Raw genomic sequence first — 22,452 nt, forward strand, 5'->3', positions numbered from 1 at the left:
TAGGGTTACTCTCCAAGCATCAAGGCTTGGTGATGCTTTTCTGGCAGACAGTTACGAGGCTGTCTCTCATTTGTCCTGATGCTCTCAGGCTCTTGATCCACTGGGTCGGTTGAGGGTCATGGACAGCATGGAGACAAGGATGGATGCCCTATCTGGAAGTGTATGCTCAATTCTGTTAATTCCCTCAGCACTAGGGAATTGGGGAAAACTGCAGTTGCTTTTTGGTTCCCTGAGGCTTACTTACTCCCTTCCCTCTACACCTCTGAATCCTCCTTCATGGAGGTTACAGGGAAAGTTAGAACAGCTAAAAATATCTTGGCATATTCAGGAGGTTTTGTGACTGATCATTAAGGAGTTTTGAAACACCTCTACAACCTGGTCACTCCCTTCCCTTGAGTCAAGAGCGTATCTGTTAACCCCTCTCATAGGAGAAGAGTTTCACCCTTTACCCCTCACTTTTGATTTCACCCTCCCCGACCTGGGAAAGGAGGGGCAGTAGCTACAGCGTGGGTCCCCCTGACAGTGGTCTTGGGCTCTAGGGCAACCTTTGCCTGGAAGCATCACCCAGGTTCCGCACATCCTGCTCAAGGTATTGAAGCTAGCCTCCAAACTTGGGTAAGCATGCTCTTTTAAATTTGTAGTTTTAACTGTTAATAATGAGATGTTGATTCTCTGTGTAAAGTAATTTGGAAGTGCATTTAACAAAACTGAAGTCACTTGATTGGTAATGGGTTTGTTTCAAGTTTCAAATTGGTGAACTTTCTGTATCAGTCATGTCAAGCAATTTTTCATAATTTGGTTACCACTAAAATAATTTAGCTATTGTTGGTTATTGTTTTAATGTGTAAACTAGCCAAAAATCTTGTTTGAGTTATGTATGGCTTGCTGAGAATTTGCAGGTGTATAGAAATCTCTAATGATTGGCTTTTTACACCAGGACAAATTTAAGTTTGAGATGTAAATCCTGGAAAAGTTTTTCCTAAGCTGTGATTAGTAAAACTTGCTGTTTGAGGTAAAAGCTCATAAGATTTTATTTTGAGTTGTCTGATGGATCATAATCCGTTGATAATCAATAATCTACCATCTGAGAGAAATGCCACAAGCTACTCAAAGAAGGTGATACTGGTGGGAAGTCAGCATTGGGAAAAGCTGAGAGGACAATTTTAGCCTCAGTCTAAGATGGGATCCTCCTGGCTCAGTTTCCCCATTATGTTCCTGTGTTACCCATCTGGCTATTCCTGAGTCTGGCTATGAGGTGGATTTGATAATTGCATGGTTGGAAAATTTAGTTTTCCAAACAGAGCTAAGGATGTTTTATCCTATCATTTGGGCCCTGCAGTCTTTTCTGTCAGATTTGTGTCTTCCAGACTACAGGCCATTCACTAAAGTTGGTAGCAAACAGCAGGTACCAGCCAGTGTCTCCCCATTGTTCCCTGGATGCAGCCTATGCTCTGTTCCAGTCAACCTATTTGGGACCCCCTTGAGGCAGGGACAGCTCTATGCCCCTTGCCAGCAGGAAGCAGTTTCAGAAGCCGAGACCCCTTTGCCCCTTACTCCAAAAGAATTTGGATCCCATTTGTTTGAGGGGGGGAATGATGGGATTGGGATCTGGGCCCCAGAAAGGAAGAACCCTGGACTTTCCCACATGGCCAAATCTCTGGAGTTTGCCTGAGGCTATAATCCCATCAACTGGCCTTTTATTTTGCCTACACCCAATCTCCCTTCCATTGTCTTATCTCCCTATGGGCCCCTGGCCATTTCCCACCCTTAATCCTATCTAGGCTCCATTCTCCCTTGGCCACCCCTGGAGTTCTATTACCTCAGACTACTTGGCCCCTCCTAGATCCCGCCCACAGTCTTTCTGTATATAAGGTCCATCTTGTCTCCATTAAGATGCTGGGATTCTTATAATCTAGCCACTGCTCTGATTCTTAAAATCTAGCCAATAGTTTACTAATGTTCAGACTCCTTAAGAGTCTGCCCAATATGATGGATGTTCTAATAAACCTTGTTTTTGGCTGAAAGAAAAAAATTATGTTAAATTTAATATAGTAGTAACAACGTTGTCAAGGGAATCTTGATATTCTTGGCCAAAAGAACTCAGGAAAGAAGTTATTCAAGAACTGAGAGACAATATAGGATAATAGAGTATTTTGAGTTGAGACTAGAGTTCAAATCCTTGCTCAGTAACAGTGGGCTCAGGAGCAAGTCAGTTTGCCTCTGCCATCTTCAATTCCTTTATTCATAAAATGGAGATAGTATTACTTGCAGTATCTGCTTCACAGGGTTGTGATGAAAGTGGCTTCTAAAGCCTAAAATGCTATAAAAATGTGAGTTTTTATAATTTTTAGGCTCTTCAAATGAACAGCCCGGGGATATAGTGAATGGAAATAGATCATCACCTGGAGTAATTTTCTAGTTAGCCTTTTTTAAAAATGGGAGGAGGAATACACTTGAGTAAAGAAACCAATAGGTTTCATTGATCAATCCCTTTAAAGATGCATAGAGTCACCTAAGTTGGGCCTATTATTATATTTCAGTGATAACTTGTGGGAAGTGGCTGCAGTTGCATGTCGGGCTAGAGCAGAGGTTCTCAAACTTATTTGGCCTACCATTCCCCTTAAAAAACCACCCCAAACCCCCAAAACTCAGTGCCCCCCCAAAAGATCTACTTTCTTTAACCCTTTAATGCATTTCAAAAAATATAAATAAAAAAAGACATCTTAAATTTAATAATTTATTGTAAATTTGTGGGTTTTTTCCTGAATTGAAATTTTGATAACACAATATCACATGATGTAACCATGTAGTATTGTATTGTAAACAAGTCATTACATGCACATATTCCTGTAGATTCATGCTGAATTCCCTGACAATGTGTCACATGCTCACCTCACTTGCTTATTAAGACCTGTCAACAGACTTGGCCACTGGTTGGTTATAACTTGCATTTTGTGTGTTTATTTGAAAAATAATGTAATCACTATGATTTTAACTCTGTTACACAACAGATGAAACATGTACAAACAGTTTTTCAAAATTTCAAATTATCTCCTCTTTTTTGCTTATGCTTCCACCACCTCCTTATTTTCATTCATTACCCCCCCCCAATTGCACTGGAGGCTAATACTTCCCCCTTTATCAGTCCAGCATCCCCAGGAGGTGGTATTGCCCACTTTGGGAACCCATGGGCTAGAGGAAGCCATGTCAAAGCCCCATAGCATAATCTTTTCCTGTTACCTCCCATGATGTTAGTGAGTATCCCTTTACAGTTTCCAAAGTATAGCAGTTCTTTTCATTTAAGACATACTGACTCTGGATCATTTTAATTTAGCTTCAGTACTCTGACCTTAGATCCTTATTACCATCCATGGGAAGTAAAAAAAAAAAACAACACAAAACAGAACAAAGGTACTATCTATGCACAAAGTGTGAGGCAAAATATTTGGATTCCAGAACCACTACCCACAAATATTGAGGGAGGTTGGAAAACTGTGATAAATCTAGTAAGGTAAAGTTTTGCTGGAATAAATATATATCTGGGTTCAAAAAAATCTGGGTTCCCAAGTACAGGGTTAGAGGAGTCATGGGTCTATAGTGTTCACATAAAAAAAATTTGGAAAGTGTTAATGAACTTATAAGCTCAATATGAGTCAGCAGTGAGATGTGGGTGCCTAGTCAACTCCATATTTTTAAAAATTATGTTAAATTCCTACTAGTCAATAAACATTTATTAAGTTCTTTCTATGTGCCAATCACTGTGCTGAGTGCTGGAAATACAAAAAAAGGTGAAAGACAGTTCTGTTCTCAAGGTGATCACATTCTAATACAAGTCACTGTGCTAGGCACTAGGGATACAAAAGAGATAACCGAGTCATAGATTTTAGTCTAGAGGAGCTTTGACTCTAATAGGAGGATAAGACAAATACTTAAATACCTGTGATACAAGTATGAATATGATAACTGCCTAGTAGAAAGTCAGCAGAGAAGGGTGAGAGATTTGGGGAAAGAGAAGGGATATTGGATTAGACATCCTCAAAGAGGGTGCACCTACGTCAGGTTTTTAAGAAAGAAAAGAAGTAGTTGAATATGTAGAGGGATTCCATTCCATGGTTGGGAGAATAGGGCAGAATAACATTGGCTAGAATGTAGAGTTCACAAAGTGCACTAGTTTGGCTACTAGAAGGCCATACTTAGACCAGTGAATGGAAGTTTTAAGGGGGCAGAATTTGGTTAGATATAAGTAGTACCTTATTCATAAGTAGAGCTGTCCAGAAGTAGAATTGGCTGCTTCAAGAGGTAATGGGTTCTCCATCACTGGAGGTCTATAAGCAGAGGCAGAATGACCAATTGTTGGGAATGTTGTATTTGTGTGGTGGGGATTCTTTTTTAAAAATTTTTTTTTATTAATTAATTAATTTATTTTTAGTGTTCAACATTCACTTCCACAAGATTTTGAGTTCCAAATTTTCTCCCCATCTTGTCCCTGCCCCACCCCAAGATGGCGTGCATTCTGAATACCCCTTCTCCTAATCTGCCCTCCCTTCTGTCTCCCCCCATCTCTTATCCCCTTCCCATTCAATTTTCCTGTAGGGCAGGATAGATTTCTATACCCCACCTATATATCTTATTTCCCAGTTGCATGTGAAAACAATTTTTTAACATTTGTTTTTAAAACTTTGGGTTCCAAATTTTCTCCTTTCCTCCCTCCCCACCCACCCTCATTGAGAAGGCAAGCAACTCGATACAGGTTATACATGTATAATAGTGCAGAACACTTCCATAGTAGTCATGTTGTGAAAAACTAAGTGTATTTCCCTTAATCCTATCCTGCCTCCTATTTATTCTGTTCTCTCTTTTGACCCTGTCTCTCCTTAGAAGGTTTGCTTCTGATTACCCCTCCCCAATCTGCCCTCCCTCTATCATCCCCTGCTCTCTTGTCCCCTTCCCCTCCTATTTTCCTGTAGGGTAAGATAGATTTCCATACCCAATTGAGTGTGTATGTTATTCCCTCCTTAAGCCAAATCCTATGAGAATAAGATTCACTCATTCCCTCTCACCTTCCACTGTTTCCCCTCCACTGTAAAAGCCTTTTCTTGTCTGTTTTATGTGAGAAATTTACCCCATTCTACCTCTCCCTTTCTCCTTCTCCAGTATAATCTCTCTCCCCTTAATTTTATTCTCCAGATATACCCTTCATCTTCAACTCACCCTGTGCTCTCTATCTATCTATCTATCTATACATATAATTTTTCCCCCCTCCAACTACCCTAATACTGACAAAGGACTCATGAGTTACAAATATCATCTTTCCATGTAGGAATGTAAACAGTTCAACCTTAATAAGTCCCTTGTGATTTTTCTTTCCTGTTTACCTCTTCATGTTCTCTTGAGTCTTGTATTTGAAAGTCAAATTTTCTATTCAGCTCTGGTCTTTTCATCAAGAATGCTTGAAAGTCCTCTAATTCACTGAATGTTTATTTTCCCCTGAAGGATTATACTCAGTTTTGCTGGGTAGGTGATTCTTGGTTGTAATCCTATCTTCTTTGACCTCTGGAATATTATATTCTAAGCCCTCTGCTCCTTTAATGTAGAAGTTGCTAAATCTTGTGTTATCCTGATTGTGTTTCCACAATACTTGAATTGTTTCTTTCTGGCTGCTTGCAATATTTTCTCCTTGACCTGGGAACTCTGGAATTTGGCTACAATATTCCTAGGAGTTTTCCTTTGGGGATCTCTTTCAGGAGGTGATCTGGATTCTTTCATTTCTATTTTGCCCTCTGGTTCTAAATATCAGGGCAGTTTTCCTTGATAATTTCTTGAAAGATGATGTCTAGGCTCTTTTTTTGATCATGGCTTTCAGATAGTCCAAATTAAATTCTTCTCCTGGATCTATTTTCCAGGTCAGTTGTTTTTCCAATGAGATATTTCACATTGTTTTCTATTTTTTCATTCTTTTGGGTTTGTTTTACACTGTCTTGATTTCTCATAAAGTCACTAGCTTCTAATTGTTCCATTCTAATTTTTAAGGAAGTATTTCCTTCAGTGAGCTTTTGGACTTCCTTTTCCATTTGGCCAATTCTGCTTTGTAAGGCTTCTCCTCATTGGCCTTTTGGACCTCTTTTGTCATTTGGGTTAGGCTATTTTTTAAGGTGTTATTTTCTTCAGTAGTTTTTTGGGTCTCCTTTAGCAAGCTGTTGACTTGTTTTTCATGATTTTCTTGCATCACTCTCATTTCTCTTCCCAGTTTTTCCTCTACTTCTCTTACTTGCTTCTCAAAATCCTTTTTGAGCTCTTCCATGGCCTGGGGCTAAGTCATATTTTTCTTGGAGGTTTTGGATGTAGGAGCTTTGACTTTGTTATCTTCTTCTGGTTGTATGTTTTGATCTTCTTTGTTACCAAAGAAAGATTCTATGGTCTGACTTTTTTTGTGAAGTTTGCTCATGATCCCAGCCAATTACTTGAGTTATAAACTCTTTGTTAAGGTAGGGGTCTGCTTCTAGTGTGGAGAATATACTGTCCCAAGCTTTGGGGGTTTTGTGCAGCAGTTTTCAGAGATACTTCTAGGGACCTGTAAATTTTCAGTTCTTCCAAGGTGGTATGATAAGGGGCAAGGTATTTACTCCTTTCCTGGCCTGTGCTCTGGTCTATGAGTGACCACAAGCATGCTTTTCTGCCTTAGAACTATGAGGAGGATTCTCTTTCTACCACCACTACAAGCTCCACTGAGCCAGCACTCCTCACCCCAGGACCGCCATCTAGAACTGTGGCCCAGATCCAAGCTCGGGAAAAGCAAGAGAATTCTGTTTCAGCACCAGCAGAGATCCCTGCAATCCCCCTCTGCTCAGCCACTGGATTTCCCCTCAGTCTGTGGGCTGGAAGCTGCCAACCCCGGGGCTGCCCCAGTCCTGGGGCTGGGATCACACTTCTCTCTCACCCCAGTCACAGACCTTTCCTACTGACCTTCTAAATTGTCTTTGGTGTGTGTGGGTTGAGAAGTCTGGAAACTGCCACAGCTGCCTGTGATTCAGTCCTCTGAGGCCTGCTGCAGGTTTGCTGAGGCCTATTTTGCCTGTGTGCCCATGCTGAACTGCGTTTCTCTCCCAGCCTGGCACAATATGCCTTTCTGATTAACCATCCAGGTTGTCTTGGGCTGGAAATTTGTTTGACTCTGTCTTTTTGTGGGTTCTGCTGCTCTAGAATTTGTTTACAGCCATTTTTTACAGGTATTTGAAGGGTTTGGGGGTGGGGTGGGGTGGGAATTCTTGTTTAGGCACAGGACAGACCAGAAAACTTTTCAGTGTCTTCCTGATTCTTGAGATTTTATGATTGTGTGATTCTGTGTGAGGTTGCTTAGGTCAGCATGGATAAGAGGATCATAGATTTAGAGTAGAAAGGGATGTTAGTGGTCATTGAGTTCAATCCCTTTATTTTACAGTTGAGGAAACTGAGGGCCAGTATAGATATGGTGCGAGTAATAAATTCCTTTCACATTGAAGGTTAAGGAAGGACAACCACCCCATCATTGAGTTGTCCCAGGGACAGCTTATTCCAAAGGGAGAATCTTTATGCAGAAACCTTTCCACCAAGGGAATCTTGGCTAGATCCACATGTTTTGTGGTAATAGGTAAAACTGCTTAAGTAATTCTCTTTTAATGGATGAGTTAATTTATTAAGGAAGTATTGTTTTCAGCAAAAGCAAAATACCTACCTTCCTTCTATGAATATAATGTATCCTCTCAGTAGAATGTAAGCTCCATAAGGACAAGGAGAGTCTCACTTTTTGTCTGTATTCCCAGCACCTCCTATGGTACCAGGCAAATAGTAGGCTCTAATAAATGGTTGTTCATTGTTTGATTAATTTATTAAGTAACTACTGGGGGCAAGGCAGAGGAACCATGATGTAATGGCCTAAAAGTCAGGAAAACCTGGATTCAAGTCCTGCCTCTGACATATGTTTGCTCTGTGATCTTTCTGGACAAGTCTCTTTACCTCTTAATGCTGCAAGGCAACTCTAACAGTAGAAGTTTCAGAAAAGGCATTGATTTGTATGAGTGCAGGGGTGGGGAACCTGTGGCCTTGAGGGCCTCCTGGAATGGAGGAAGTCACCTGCTGGGGGTTTCTTATACCAGTGAAATCACAGATCCAGTTAAAAAAATATGCAAGGCTTTGGGTTAAAGATCGAAAGATAAAAAAGGAACGTACTTTCTGCTCTTGAGAGGATGACATTCTACTGCAGGGTATATGCCATAGAATGATAGGGTCTAAGAAGATATCCAGAATTCTCTAGGAAAATTTAATGTGGGAGAGAATGCTTTCATTTGGAGGAATCAGGAAGGGCTTTCTGAAGGTTGTGGCACCTGAGCTGAGCCTGGAAGGAAGAGAAGAATTCTGAAAGGTGAAGGTGAAGGAGTAGTGAGCAGATTCTAATGGTTGGGAATGGTGTGCATTAATGCACAGAGATGGGAGGCAGGATGGGAAGTTCAATGAATAGCAAGTAATCCACTTTGGCTGTCATGTCTAGATACTTGAAAGGAAATTAGGACATTTTGCACCCATTGGTAGTTCTGGTCCTCTATCTTCTGTTTCTCTTTATCTGCTGTTTTCTTCCTTCCCTACCTATTAACGTCCTTCAATTTCTTCTTTTATTCCTAAAAAAACCCTTTACTTATCTCTGCTATCCCCTCAAACCATCTTCCTATATCTTTATTCCTTTTCATTGCCAAACTCTTAGAAAAGTTATCTACTTTGCAGTTCCCACTTTCCCACCACCCTATTCACTTCTCAACCCCTTGCAGTCTGGCTTTCAACCCTAACATTGTACTGAAACTGCTTTCTCAAAGTTTACTAATGATCTACCAATTGTTAAGTCCAATGATCTTGTTTTTCTCAGTCTTCCTCCTCCTTGACTTATCTACAGCTTTTAACATTATTTACCACCCCTTCCTCCTAGGTATTCTCTCCTCCTCTAGCTTCTGTGAAACACCTCTTTCCTTGTTCTTACCTTTCTGACCATCCCTCAGGCTTCTTTGCTGGATCATTACTTATCTCCCACTTCCAAACATGTTTGTTTGTCTTTATCCTCCTTTTCCCTTCCCTTTTCTTTTGTTTCCCTCCCCTCTTCTTTCCCTCTTATTTTTTTTTCTTCCTCTTTTCCTTCCTCCTATGTATTCAACTATTCATCTTTATGCAGGACATCCAGACCTAATTTTAGGACATTCAGATCTCATCTGTCTTCTGACTCTCTATCAAAGATGATCCTGTCAAGATTTCAGTATGTTTAACATGGACCTCCTGATCTTCTCTACAAAGCCTGCTCCTAATCCCCTACTTTCTGTTGAAGACATCACAATCTGCCCAGTTATCCAGGTTTGTAATTTTGGAATCATCCTAGATTCTCCCTTCTCTCTCTCCCTCATCCTCCTCATCCTTTCAGTTACAAGTCCTGTCAGTTCTAACTCTTCAACGTTTTTGTTATTTTTTTGCTTTTTGGTGAGGTAATTGGGGTTAAGTGACTTGCCCAGGGTCACACAGCTAGTAAGTGTCAAGTGTCTGAGCCCACATTTGAAGTCAGTCCTCTTGACTGCAAGGCTGGAGCTCTATCCACTTCACCACCTAGCTGCCCTGTCTTTAACATTCTTATTTCCATTTCCATAACCTCTCTTGCATCTATCCCCCACACTCCATTTACACAGCTAACACCTTAACTCAGACCATCATTACCCCTCACCTGGGCTATTGCAGTGGTCTATGAATTGGTCTTCTCTGTGATTTTCACCTAGAAAGGTCTGTCCATGGATTCTTGGCTCAAATATAAAGTCTTAAGTTTGAAATTCAAAACCTTTGACAATTATGGCCCCAACTTACCAACTTACCTTTTTAGCCTTATGATACATTGAACTCTTTCATGTATTCTGAACAGAGTTCCAGGCACATAGTAGGTGCTTAATAAATGTTTGGTGAATAAAATTGAAATGATTACAGAAATAACTCAGTTCTAGGGAAGAGAAAGGGAATAAACAATTATTAAGTGCCTGCTATGTACCAGGCCTGGTGCTAAGTGCTTTGTTAGTATCTCATTCAATTTTTATTCTTTATTTTTTAGGAATCTAGGGGAGACAGTGTAACTAAAATTTCCCCCAAATGACTCATATTTGTGAGATTTTTGCCATTAAGAAATGTAGCTGAACTAGACAGTCCATGCTGTATAAGTTTGTTTCAGTTGTGCCGGTGCCCGTGAACAGAAGGAGATTTAGCTAGAGTATGGCTTCACAGACCCCAGGTTCTAGGGATTTCTCAGCGTGCCATTTGCTCATTTGTGTCAATGAACAAATGATTCATTTGTGGCTTGTAGGGAAAGTTAGAAGTTCTTCTCTGCAAAAAGGTGGAACCACAGGGATCTGAGTGGAGCTGGGGAGAGAGTTTTCTTTGGCATGGGTAGAATCAAGGTTTGCCCAGCAGTAGAGAGCAGGTGTGACATTCCTCCATATAGTTGGAGATTGTAATGAAAGAGTACAGCAGCTGAATGTACATTATGGCCCACACCTGCTTGGGCTCTACTGTGGACCTGGGGAGTTCCTCTATTTAGAACTTCTTCATTTAACACCCTTTTAATCTGAGTTAAACATCTGAAAATAGAGATGGTGCAGACTGAGCGCTGCAATCAGATTCCTTTCTGTTCTGGGGCCTAATGGCCTGCAGTGCCGTGGTGGGGCATTGGCATGTGAAATCCAGAGCCTTTTGGCCATGGGTCACAAGCAAGGCCCTAAGTGCTCCTGAGAAAAGCAGCCTGATCCTAAGTTTCCACTCCAGAGTGAGGAGAGAACAGATGGCACTGATTTTCCTAATCTTTTACAACCTAGAAACCAGACAGCCTGCCTGCCTAATCAGGGCCAAGGCTGTTCTTTCAACATGAAGGGAACCTCCTCCCCCTGCCCCACTCCCCAAGCCATTTTATATTATGGAATAATAAAACAGGCAAGCCTTACAAATACCCTTTAAAAAGGAAAACAGCTACTTGAGAGTTATAGGAGAACAAAAATGCCTTAAAAATGATTGAAATTTGACTTCTGTGCCAACAGATGACTTATAAACTGAGAAATTTTTTTTTGAATGTGCTCTCCCTTCCCCATTTTTCTGAAATCCCCCCTCCATCTATTGCTTATGATTTATTTATGTTACTACTATTAGGAGCTAGGAGCTAGCATCTGTATAGTGCTTACTGTTTGCAAAATATTTTACATTTGTCTCTTCACTACAACCCTGTGAGGTAGGTGCTATTATCCTCATTTTGCAGATGAAGAAACTGAGACTCAGAGAGGTTAAGTGATTTGCCCAGGGTCACACAGCTAGATCAGGTGGTGCAGTGGATAGAGCACTGAGCTTGGAATCAGGAAGACTCAACTTCATAAGTTCAAACAAGCCTCAGACACTAGCTGGGTGACCCTGGGCAAGTCATTTAACTTTGCCTTAGTTTCCTCATCTGTAAAATGAGCTAGAGAAGGAAATGGCAAATCACTCTAGTATCTTTTCCAAGAAAACCCCCAAAAGGGGTCACAAAGAGTTGGATATGACTGAAATGACTTAACAACCAACAATACAGCTAGATAGTACCTGAGACAGGATTTTAGCTTAGGTCTTCCTAACTCCAAATCCGATATTCTATTTACTGCACCACTTAGCTACCTACTACTAAACACAGATAGGCTTTTTCTAACACTTTACAATGCCTGACAATACTAGCAAAGTAGGATGACATCTTACTAATCAGAGATCACTTTTCTGGAAGCCTCCAGAATATAGCAGAAAAAACAAGAAATCAGCAATAAAACCTCTAAGAGTTAAAAGTGGTGTCACAGAATCCAGGCATGAAAGTTCATTTACAGAAGAGAATCATAGACCCTCATTCTTATTTATTCTTATTTGAGAGATTTCTAACAAACTTGGGTAACTGGTTTTCCAAATATTTCTCAACATGCTAGAAACAACAAATTGGAAGAGAGTAAAAGCTGTTGCTAGAGTCAGGTATCCTGAAAGCAGCAAAAAAAGTGTTAATTAGCAATTAGACAGTGAAGGATGAAATGGAAAATGACAAAAAGACATGATAAGCTAAAAGCATAGAAGTCTAGAGCCATGTAGTGTCGGTTCAAATATTCTCATCTACCTCCACAGTCCCAGGGGTGAGGTCCAAGCAGTGTTAAAGGATTTTATACTTAGATGAATTCAGAATTTCATTGGTATCTGTATTGCCTCCACGAATGCAGAGCACAGCAGGTCTACATTTCATCCTGTGTCAAATTCTTGTCCATGTCTCTTCATAAATTCTACATACAGGATCTAGCCAATGATCTGGAGGCCCTTTTCTGTTTTAGTATCTCTACATCCATCTCAGGTTGTCCATATCTTATCTGCGATCCTCTTTTGTGACTAGTTCAACTCTTTTACCAGGTGCATGTCTCCTTTGTGATGCCTTTTGGACACTTTTTGCAAAGAAGTCAATGTTGACAATATGAAGAAATCTTCTACCATGTTTTTTTTTTTTAAATAGCTCTTTGGGTTATTTATTGATTTGTTTCTTCTGATATTGTGGTTTTCATAATTTGCAGTCATGTAGCATCAATAGGAGAACTTTGGACTTAAATAGACTTTAGCTATAGCCAACAGCTTGGGGATCATTGGAAACATCAAGCAGTTTCTTAAGTGTGATCCAATCTGATCCCCAAGTTCATTGTCCTTTTAATTCCTATTCAAAACTCATACATACATCATATCTATAATTCCTATTCAGAACTCATACATACATCATATATATGTACAGACATGCACAATATTTATGGGTCTGTCTGTCTGTCTCTGCTTACCTATCTCTGTCTGTGTGTCTGTCTATCTTGTGTATCTCTCTGTTTGTCTGTCTGTCTGTCTATCTCTGGGGTGGTGGCAATATCAAAGAAGAGAAGGGGGCATATATGAGAGATGTTATCATGGGAGAAATTACAGGACCAGGCAACTGATTGTGTATGGGGGGGGGATGAGAGAGAGTAAGGAGTAGAGAACAATACCTAAGTTGTGAGCTTGGGTGACTTGGGAGGATGGGAGTGCCCATGGCAGTAATTGGGAAGTTTAGAAGAGGGGAGAGTTTAGAAGGAAAAATAATGAGTTCAGTTCTGGACTTTAAGATTAATAATAATGATAATAACTATCATTTACATAGCATTTTGAGTTTTGCAAAGTACTTTACAAATATTATTTCACCTTATTCACACAACAACGCTAGGAGATAGGTGCTATTATTACCCCTATTTTACAGATGAGGAAATTGAGGCAGCGGAAGTGAAGTTTAAGATGATACCAAGTTTAAGAAGACAAGGAGTTGGTGATGGGAGCCTGGAGGTTAGGAGAGAGGTTAGGGATAGATAAGTAGACATCCAAATCATTAGGATAGAGATGACCATTGAATTTAGGGAGCTGATGAAATCACCAAGTGAAATAATAAAGAGAAGAGAAGAGGGTCCAGGACAGAGGTCTGTGGGATACCCACAATGAGTGGGCATCACTTAGATGAAGATCTAGCAAAAGAACCTAAGAAGGAATGTTAGACAAGTAGGAGAACAAGGATAGAACAATGTCACAGACACTTAGAGAGAAGAGGGTCATCGTTAAAGGTTTCAGACAGGTGAAGAAGATTGAAGATTGAGAAAATATAATTGGTTTCCTTTGTAATTCTGTGTCTTATTTTATGCATTTAAAAATAGTATTCTGAGTTCGCCCGACTAGAAAGGACCCATGACACAAAGAAGGTTAAAAACCCTTGTTCTACATGAAGTCTTCCCAGCTGCTAGTACCTCCTTGCTCTCACTACTTTGCATTTATTTAATTACTTTGAATTTGTTAATGTTTATTCTCTTCCTATTTATTCTCTATATCCTTGAAGCCTCTCATTAAAACATAAACTCATTGCAATTAGGGACTGTTTCATTCTTTAATGTTATTTTTATTTCCAGGGCCTGATGCATAATTAGCACCTAATAAATGCTTTTTGATTGACTGATTGTATCCAACTCTTTGCCACAAGGTGGAGACATGTTTGATTATCTGTTCTCTGGGATCAGCACTGGTTTTTCACTTTCTCAGTTTGGCTTCCTTTTAGTGCTCTGTTGCAGTCACATATATATATTTCTTTTGGTTCTTGGCTTTGTGTCCAAACTGTCCAGATGGATCATTGAATGAGTGCAAACTGACAAAGTCACTATATCCAGGTGACCACAGATTAGATCATCCTTCACAGCCTATCTAGCCATTCACCTTAGCCATCTTTTTGCCACTCACACTATCTAGTCAATAAACATTTATTAAGTACCTGCTATGTGATAGGCACATAGATATAAATGTGGAAAAGAAAGACAGTCCCTGTCCTCAAAGAACTCATAATCTAATTGGGAAAGATAACATACAAAAGAAAACTGAAAAGGGAAGGAGAGTGGGAAGTACCCAATAGGGGGGCATGGTGGAGACATCAAAGAGTGCAGCAAGGTGGGAAATGAAGAAATCCCTATTTACATATTTTATTATCTTTATATACTACAGATTTTTTTTCACAGCCTTTCCCCAATTAATAGACATACATGTTATTTACTAGGAATAATGTGGTTATGTACTTATGTTTTTGTGTTTGACCTTATTGAGGGGATATATCCAGTAGTGGAATCAAAGGGCAAAAGGGTATCGATAGTTTAATCACTTTTCTGCCATAATTCTAAGTTGATATCCAGGACATTTGGACAAATTAGCACTTTCATCAGCAGTGTACTAGTACATCTCTAGTCTCACAGCCCATCCAACATTGTTCCTAGTTTTTTGTTATTGCCAATTTGCAGGTGAGAGATATAATCTCAAATTTATCACAATTTGCATTTCCTTTGCTATTAGTGATGTGGAACATATTTTCAAATGACTATTTATAGTTTTCAATTTTTTTAAAACTTCATATTCTTTGTGAATGGCTTTTGGTGCTAATTATTTGCTTCAATTCCTTATATATTTTAGATAATAGACTTTTATCAGTGATATTTGATGCAATATTTTTTCTACTCTAAATTTTCTCTTTTTATGCTAGATTCATAGATTTTGTTCATACAAGCCTTTTAATTTCATGCAACCGAAATGGATCTATTTTATCTTTTAGGAGCTCTTTTACCATTGCTTGGTAAAGAATTCTCCTCTTAGCTAGAGTTGTAAAAGCCATCTCCTCCCATTTGTGTGTGTGTGTGTGTGTGTGTGTGTGTGTGTGTGTGTGTGTGTGTATGTGTGTATGTTATGATCCTTTGTATTCTGGTTTGTATCAATTTTCAGCATATTTTGGCATATAGCGTAAGATACTGGTATAAACCTAGTTTCTGCCAAATTGCTTTCTAGTTTCTTGTGAAAATTGAAGTATTTCCTTCACCAGTTTATGCTATTGTATTCGTCAAACACTGAGCTACTGTTTTTATTGTATCTGTTTCCTATTTTTCAAGGCTGTTTCACTGATTTATTTTTTTTAAACTTAGTATCATATCTTTTTGATGACTACTGTTTTATAATACATTTTGAGGTCTGGTAATGCCATGACCTGTTTATTTGTACTTTTTTTGGGTTATTTCCCTTGAGGTACTAGGCCATTTATTTATTCATCCAAATGAATATTATTATTGTTTTTTCTTTCTACTGGTAATTGTTTTGGTCTAGCACAAAATCTGTAAATTAATTTACTTTTAAATGTATTAGTAGGCTCCAACTATAAGCAATAAATAGCTTTTCAATTATTCGTCTTCCTCTATTTCTGTAAAGAGTAGTTTTAAATTGTATTTATATAAAAGCTTGTCTGTGTTTGATAGATTAACATTTGGATATTTGGTACATTTTATAGTAATTTTGAATGGAATTTCTCTCATTATTGCTTTTTCCTATATTTTTTTGGGGAGAGTGGGAATGGAGAGGTTTATAAAAATGCTGATATTTTTGTGGACTAACTTTGTATCCTATTTGCTCCCAATGCTCCATCTTCTATTAAAGAAGGGCTTGTGATATTCCTATTTGTGGATGACATTTTTTTGGTTGCATCAAGCCCAAGAACATTGCGGAACCTTCTGAAAAACATATTGGTAACCATTCAAGAAAATTTGGCCTTACCAAATTAATTCACAGAAAAAAACAAGTGGAGGAAGAATATCTATTGTTCAGATGATGATATGTAGTTAGATCTTCCTTTAGTTAACTATTTTGGTCAGATGGTTCAAATCCACAATGAGTTGGGCCCAGGATTAAACAGGAGGAAAAGGGTAGGCTAGCTTGCCTTGAGAAAATTACAAAGCTGCTTCTTCTTCTCCTTCTCCTTCTTTTTTCAGTGAGGCAATCAGGGTTAAGTGACTTGCTCAGGGTCACACAGCTAGTAAGTGTCAAGTGTCTGAATCCAGATTTGAGCTCAGGTCCTCCTGACTCCAAAGCTTTTTAAAGACACTTCAGATGACTCACAGAACCAGTCTATTTTTTATATGGATATTCTATTAAAGTTGTATGACTGCACGTTATTAAACACTATGATCTTGGAAGACTTAAATACATATTGGAATATAATGAAATGGATGGTATGAGCAAATTGGAACATATAAAAACCTAAGAAACTTACTAGAAGAACTGGGATTTACAAATAATGTCATCCTGAAAGTCTGTAAGTGAAAAAGTAGATGGGATGTTTGAGTGTCAAGAGCAACAATAGATAGTCTGAGTGTTCCACCAGAATCCTTGTGATATCAGAAAATTATGGGGAATGCCCCTAATGGGTAGAGTGAAAACCTTGTGGAGAACTTGTAGAAGTTCATGGACAAGAGTCCAAAAAGATGATGTGGAATGAATAGATTGTGATCTTCATCATTGAAGGGAAATTCAAGTCAATGTGACCAGAGTATATGTGATTTGAGTATATGAGAATTTTGTATCCTGCTCCTTTAAGGAAGTTACTCATAATTTTCATTAAATCACAGATTTTTTTTCCCCTAGGTGCACCAAAATGCCATTTATAAATAGGGATAGTTTTGTCTCTTATTCCAGCAATGCCTTAACTGTTAATTTTGTTCTATTGACTTACGGCATTAGTTAGTATTTCTAGTGATACGTCAAATAATAGTACTGCTTCAATCTTGATTGTATTGGGAAGACTTCTAGGACGGGTGGGGAACTGATGGTCTTGAGGCTGCATGTGGTCTTTAATAAAATGATTTGTTCTGTAAAATCTGGACTCAGTCAAAAGGCTGCACCCAAGGACCTAAGGGCACATGTGGTCCCAAGGTCCCAGGTTCCCCACCCCTGCTCTGGGCTTTCTTCATGGCAAATAATGCCAAATCTTGGTTTTGATCTTATTAAAGAAAGGCACTTACCTGTGATTTTTAGGGGTTTTTTTTTAACACAAATGAAAATTGGACTTTGTCAAAGGCTTTTTCTTCATCTATTTAAATAAGTGTGTGGATTTTTCCTTATTTTTTGTCAGAGAATGTGGTTTCTTCAAAATCTGAAGAGTCTCTGGGCTTCCTTCTTACATTGTGGGGTAGCAAGTGTCAGTAGCTTATTCCAGACTGTGCCTGGAATCCTCTGGGTTTCCCTCATCCACTATGTTCCCTGAAATTTGACTAAGTGGGTTGGACCCTGGATTTTTTTGGAATTGATTTCCCACCCTTTGTCCCTCATAAAGACCACTATCTGACCTGGAGCTTCTGCTTCTGTGGTCTCATCTAGCTCAGTCAACATTATATCGTCAATGTATTCCTGTGCCTCCAGGAAAGGACACCTTTTTCAGATCTCTGCCCACAGTGATGGGACAGTATGAAAGAGAATTCAGGGAGTCCTGGGGAAGGACTATGAAGGTACACTGGAGTCCTTTCCTGGTGAAAGTAAACTTTTCTGGAACAGACAGCCACAGAAATAAAGGGGAAAAGGATGGCAAGATTGATAGCTCCATCCCACTTCCCTTGGGTTTGAACTCCATGGTCTACAACATTGATGAGCTCAAGACCAGCTGTGGAGGTAGGAATAAGGTCTATATTCACCTCTCTATAGTCTACTATAAGCCAGCAGGTACCACCTGCTTTCACAGGTAACAGAAGTTTGTTATAAGGGAATCATATATGTATGTACACACACACACACACACACACACACACACACACACACACACACACACACATATATATTAACTGTGAAGTTTGGATTCATATATCTATATAAATAAATATTGCATCTTCCTTCATCTTCTTCATTAGAGAAGAAATATCTTTCATTCCCCTAGGGACTTGATGTTGTAGCATGTTAATTACATGGGATAGTTCAAGTAATTATTTGGCCCTACCCACAGCAACAACCACTGAAAGGGCTAGCATTTCAGTAACCCAACTTTTTACCTCTCCACCCCCAAAATCCTGGAAGGCTTTACCTGAAAGCTGCCCTGAGGAACTGATTGGTCTCAGCTTCCCTAATCCAGCGTTCTGGTCATTTAGGGGCTTAAAAAGTCCCAGCTGTGGGTGGCCTGCCCCTCTCAGGCTTGGTAGGTGCCTAAGAGCACGTAAATCAGCATACCCTGATGACTTTTGGACCAGATGTGCTTTGAGATGGAGATGAGGAAGGCCCCCGACCAGACAAGCTAAGTGCCACTGTTTCCTTGTGTTTTCTTGCTGTGCTGGAGCAAAGTCGTGCTGTTTTGTTAAATGTGCAGTGACTGGAGAGTGATTCATTTCATCCCAACATAGAGCTTGAATCATTCAAGGCATTTGATCCATGCCTACAACATTTGGTAACGTAGCCTCGGCAGGTTGGGATAAGAGATGGCATCGTAGTTGGCATCATGGTTGGAATAAGGGGAAGATCTCTGCAAATATAGAAGAGGAGGAGGAAGAGGGAGCCCTGACCAGACACCATCTGACTCCCTTCACTGTACCCTTTCTGGTTCTGTATTTGTGTCCTCTTTGTGGGACTGGTACATTGTTCCCGATGAAGGCAGGGGATTGGCTTGGAGAGGGCTGAAAGACATGGCTGGGAGCTCAAAGAAAGCAAGCACTAAGACCAGTATTCCCTGGATAGTATTGACTGAGTTACTGTTACTATGTTTGATAAATATAAATATCTCCACTGAAAACTTCTGTATTCTCAAGGGAGCCTGAGTTCTTAACCCTAATCTTTAACGCAATTTTCTGCCATGTTTTATTCAATTTATTCAAATAGGCTTTTAAATTTCCCCTAAATGAACCTAATGAATCTCGAGTGCTTGCTGCCAGCACAGTAAGGTAGAACGTGAAAGCTGAGGGACAGCTAGATGAGCTGGTGGCCAGGCAAGTCAAGAGATCTCCCATCACACAGGTGAGGACTGAGGGAACACACCCTAGGCTTATCCCGTTTGGTTTGGGTTCCTGTTGAGAAAGAAGCCATTAGACTGCAGAAGAGCAGACTTGGGGGCAGAGAGGTGGGAACTCCCACTGTAGTTAGAAATCTTCAGGCTTCTATCACAATGGAGCTTGGGATACATCAGTGGGCACTGAAAAGCTACCGTTCAGCACTAACCATAAAGCTGGAGGGAGGGAGGCTTGCAGGGAAGTAGTAATTGTGCCTTGTTTGGGCAGGGTGAATGGAGATTTGGTATAGCAGCTTCACGGTATAAGCTGCACGGGTAATCCAGCCTGCAGTGGCCTTATTGGTTTGGGATTGTTAAACTCCGTAGAGGGCTAAAGGGAGTGAGGTAGGCCTTGGGCAACAACCAGCTCAGATCCAAGCACATATAGAGGATGATAATGTACCTGATACTTTAAGGCAGCCTTTTCTCCTCTTCCCTTCTCAATTCTTGCTTGGTAAGAATTGGTAGAACATATGGCAACATTTTAGAATTTACCTCTAACTGGTAGAGTGGAGAAGGGAGGAGAAAAAGAAGCAGGTGTTAAAGAAAAGAGGATAGCAAAATGAATGATATTACTTTTGGGGTATAATGGAAAGTAAGGATCCAGAAAGAAATGGGGAATTTTAAAACCTATTTGAATAAATTGAATAAAACATGGCAGAAAATTGCATTAAAGATTAAGGTTAAGAACTCAGTCTTCCTTGGGAATATAGAAGATTTTCAATGAGGATATTTATATTTATCAAACATGGTAACAGTAAATAGTACACTTCATTGAAAAGCCATATGATATTGTAGAAAGACAGTGCACTGGATCTGCAGTCCAAGGACGTGGGTTTTTCCAATGACATTTTTTATTTTTCAGACCTTCATCTCTTTGGGATTTAGGTTCTTTGTCTATAAAATTAAGAAGCTGGATTAGACAGCCATTAAAGTCCTTTCCATCTCTAAACCTATAAACTTATGCCTAAGAACTGCCTGTAGGCAGGGAAACTTAATTTCAAGGTTCATTTAGGTAAACAGAGAAGCACACTGGCATAATGGCTAGAAAGCTGTCCTCAAAGCCAAGAAGACCTAGGTTTGAGTTCTGTGAGTCCTGCCTGAGATAGATCCCCACTGTCACCCAGGGCAAGTCACCTTTTCTCTTCATGCTCTCAGCAGCTTTCTAAGTCTGTAAGTTGCAGAGAAGGTGCTGACCTGAATTGGAACAAGGAATTGGAATTACATTAGAATTCTCAATACCAATGAAATCACAGGTGCAGTCCCTGTTCTTATAGATGAGTAGTTCTTAGCTTTGTTGTGTCATAGACCCCTTTGGCAGCCCAGTGAATCTTATAGACCAGGGGTGGGGAACCTTCAGCCTTGAGGCCGCATGTAGCCCTCTAGGTCCTCAAGTGTGGCCCTTTGACCGAATCCAAACTTCACAGAACAAATCCCCTTAATAAAAGGATTTGTTCTGTAAAACTTGGACTCAGTCAAAAGGCCACACCCAAGGACCTAGAAGGCCACATGTGCCTCAAGGTCTCAGGTTCCCCACTCCTGCTATAGATCATTTCTTAGAGTAATGTTTTTAAATGTGTGAAATTAAATATATAGGAGTACAAAGGAAACCAATTATATTGAAATGCAGTTAGCCAAATTTTTTTAAAAAGCGCATGGGACTCCAGGTTGAGAACCACTTCTATAGATCAATGATATTCATGGATCAATTAGAAGCTGTGTACCTTTGCTAAGGAATTTGAGCCCAAGATTCCTGGGAGGAGAATTACATCTGGCTGGGAGGTGAGACAAAGGGAACGATGCAAAAGGGAGGTGGGGGGTAACTTGGATGTTCTTGTAGTTGTAAATAGTGTTAAATGTTAGTGATTACAGACTCCTACAAGTATGAACAAAGTTAAGCTGGGCCTGGCATGTATGTTGATTATTTGCTTGTAGCAGAAGTTTGGGATCAAAATGATGAATCGTGCAAAATGCATACTTCAGGATGTATTCAGGTTATCCTGCGTCCTTGAGGCCAGGACTATGGCATGTGTATCTGGGGAAGGGAAAGCTGAGAATTCCCAAATGCAAACTAGTGGGTCTTAAGATGAAGTTTGATTCTAGATGCTTTCCAGTAGTGATGGAGACCTTGTCAAGATGAGGTGTTTGTGTGTGCAACCTTGGCTTTGGGCTACCATGTTGGTTCTCTGACCTCCAGGGCTGATTCTGACTGACCAAACCAATGTTTTCTGTTTCCATTACCTGACTCTAAAACAATGATGTCCAACTCAAATAGAAAAGGGCAGCGAGGTGACCAAACCTTACATAAAGATCCCTGTGGACTGTTTGTTGACTTAAAAAAATTAATATGTTCACACCTTAAAAGCAGATAAGAACTACGTTTTAATCTGGCTTGGCCACACTTGGGAATGTTGTAGGCTGTTTGTGGCCTGGTCACATGGTTGACAACTGTACTTCAAATAATCCAGTCAGTATCTTCATTTAAAAAAAAAAAAGATTGTCATTGAAGTAGTGCTCTGGTGCAGGGCAGGGGAAACCAATCCAACAACAAACTTTAATCAGAACATCCCTGGCCTGGTCATCAAACATTTCCTAGAGTTCCTCATCTGGTAATTAAGCTGTTCACAGCTTGTCTAGTGTATCCTGCTTGGGATTTGTAAATGAGGTCAACCTTAGCCATCCCAGAGAAGTGGAGGGAGCCTGTTTATATAATCTTGGGAAGAAGAGGGAGATTTCCCATGCATGCTTTTTGGTCTGAATGCTGACCCTGCAATCAATCAGATCCTACTAAGCATTTTGCTTAAATAAACATTATTTATGTACATCAGGAGGACCATTCCCGAATGTCTACTTTCTCCTCAGTCACATAAAACTGTACATTTAATTTCTGTTTGCACATACATAAACTTTTCCTTTAGGAGCAGGCTGGGGAATCCATGGTTTAAAATGGATTTTTGACTTTTGTAAATATGGAGGTGAGTGACATCTGTATATTGTGTTATCAGATGCATGGTGCACATGTGGCTGATTCTGAATTCAAG

The sequence above is a fragment of the Phascolarctos cinereus genome, unplaced genomic scaffold, assembly GCF_003287225.1.
Source record: "Phascolarctos cinereus isolate Bilbo 61053 unplaced genomic scaffold, phaCin_HiC Scaffold_4;HRSCAF=312, whole genome shotgun sequence".
In the NCBI taxonomy this organism is placed as follows: Eukaryota; Metazoa; Chordata; class Mammalia; order Diprotodontia; family Phascolarctidae; genus Phascolarctos; species Phascolarctos cinereus.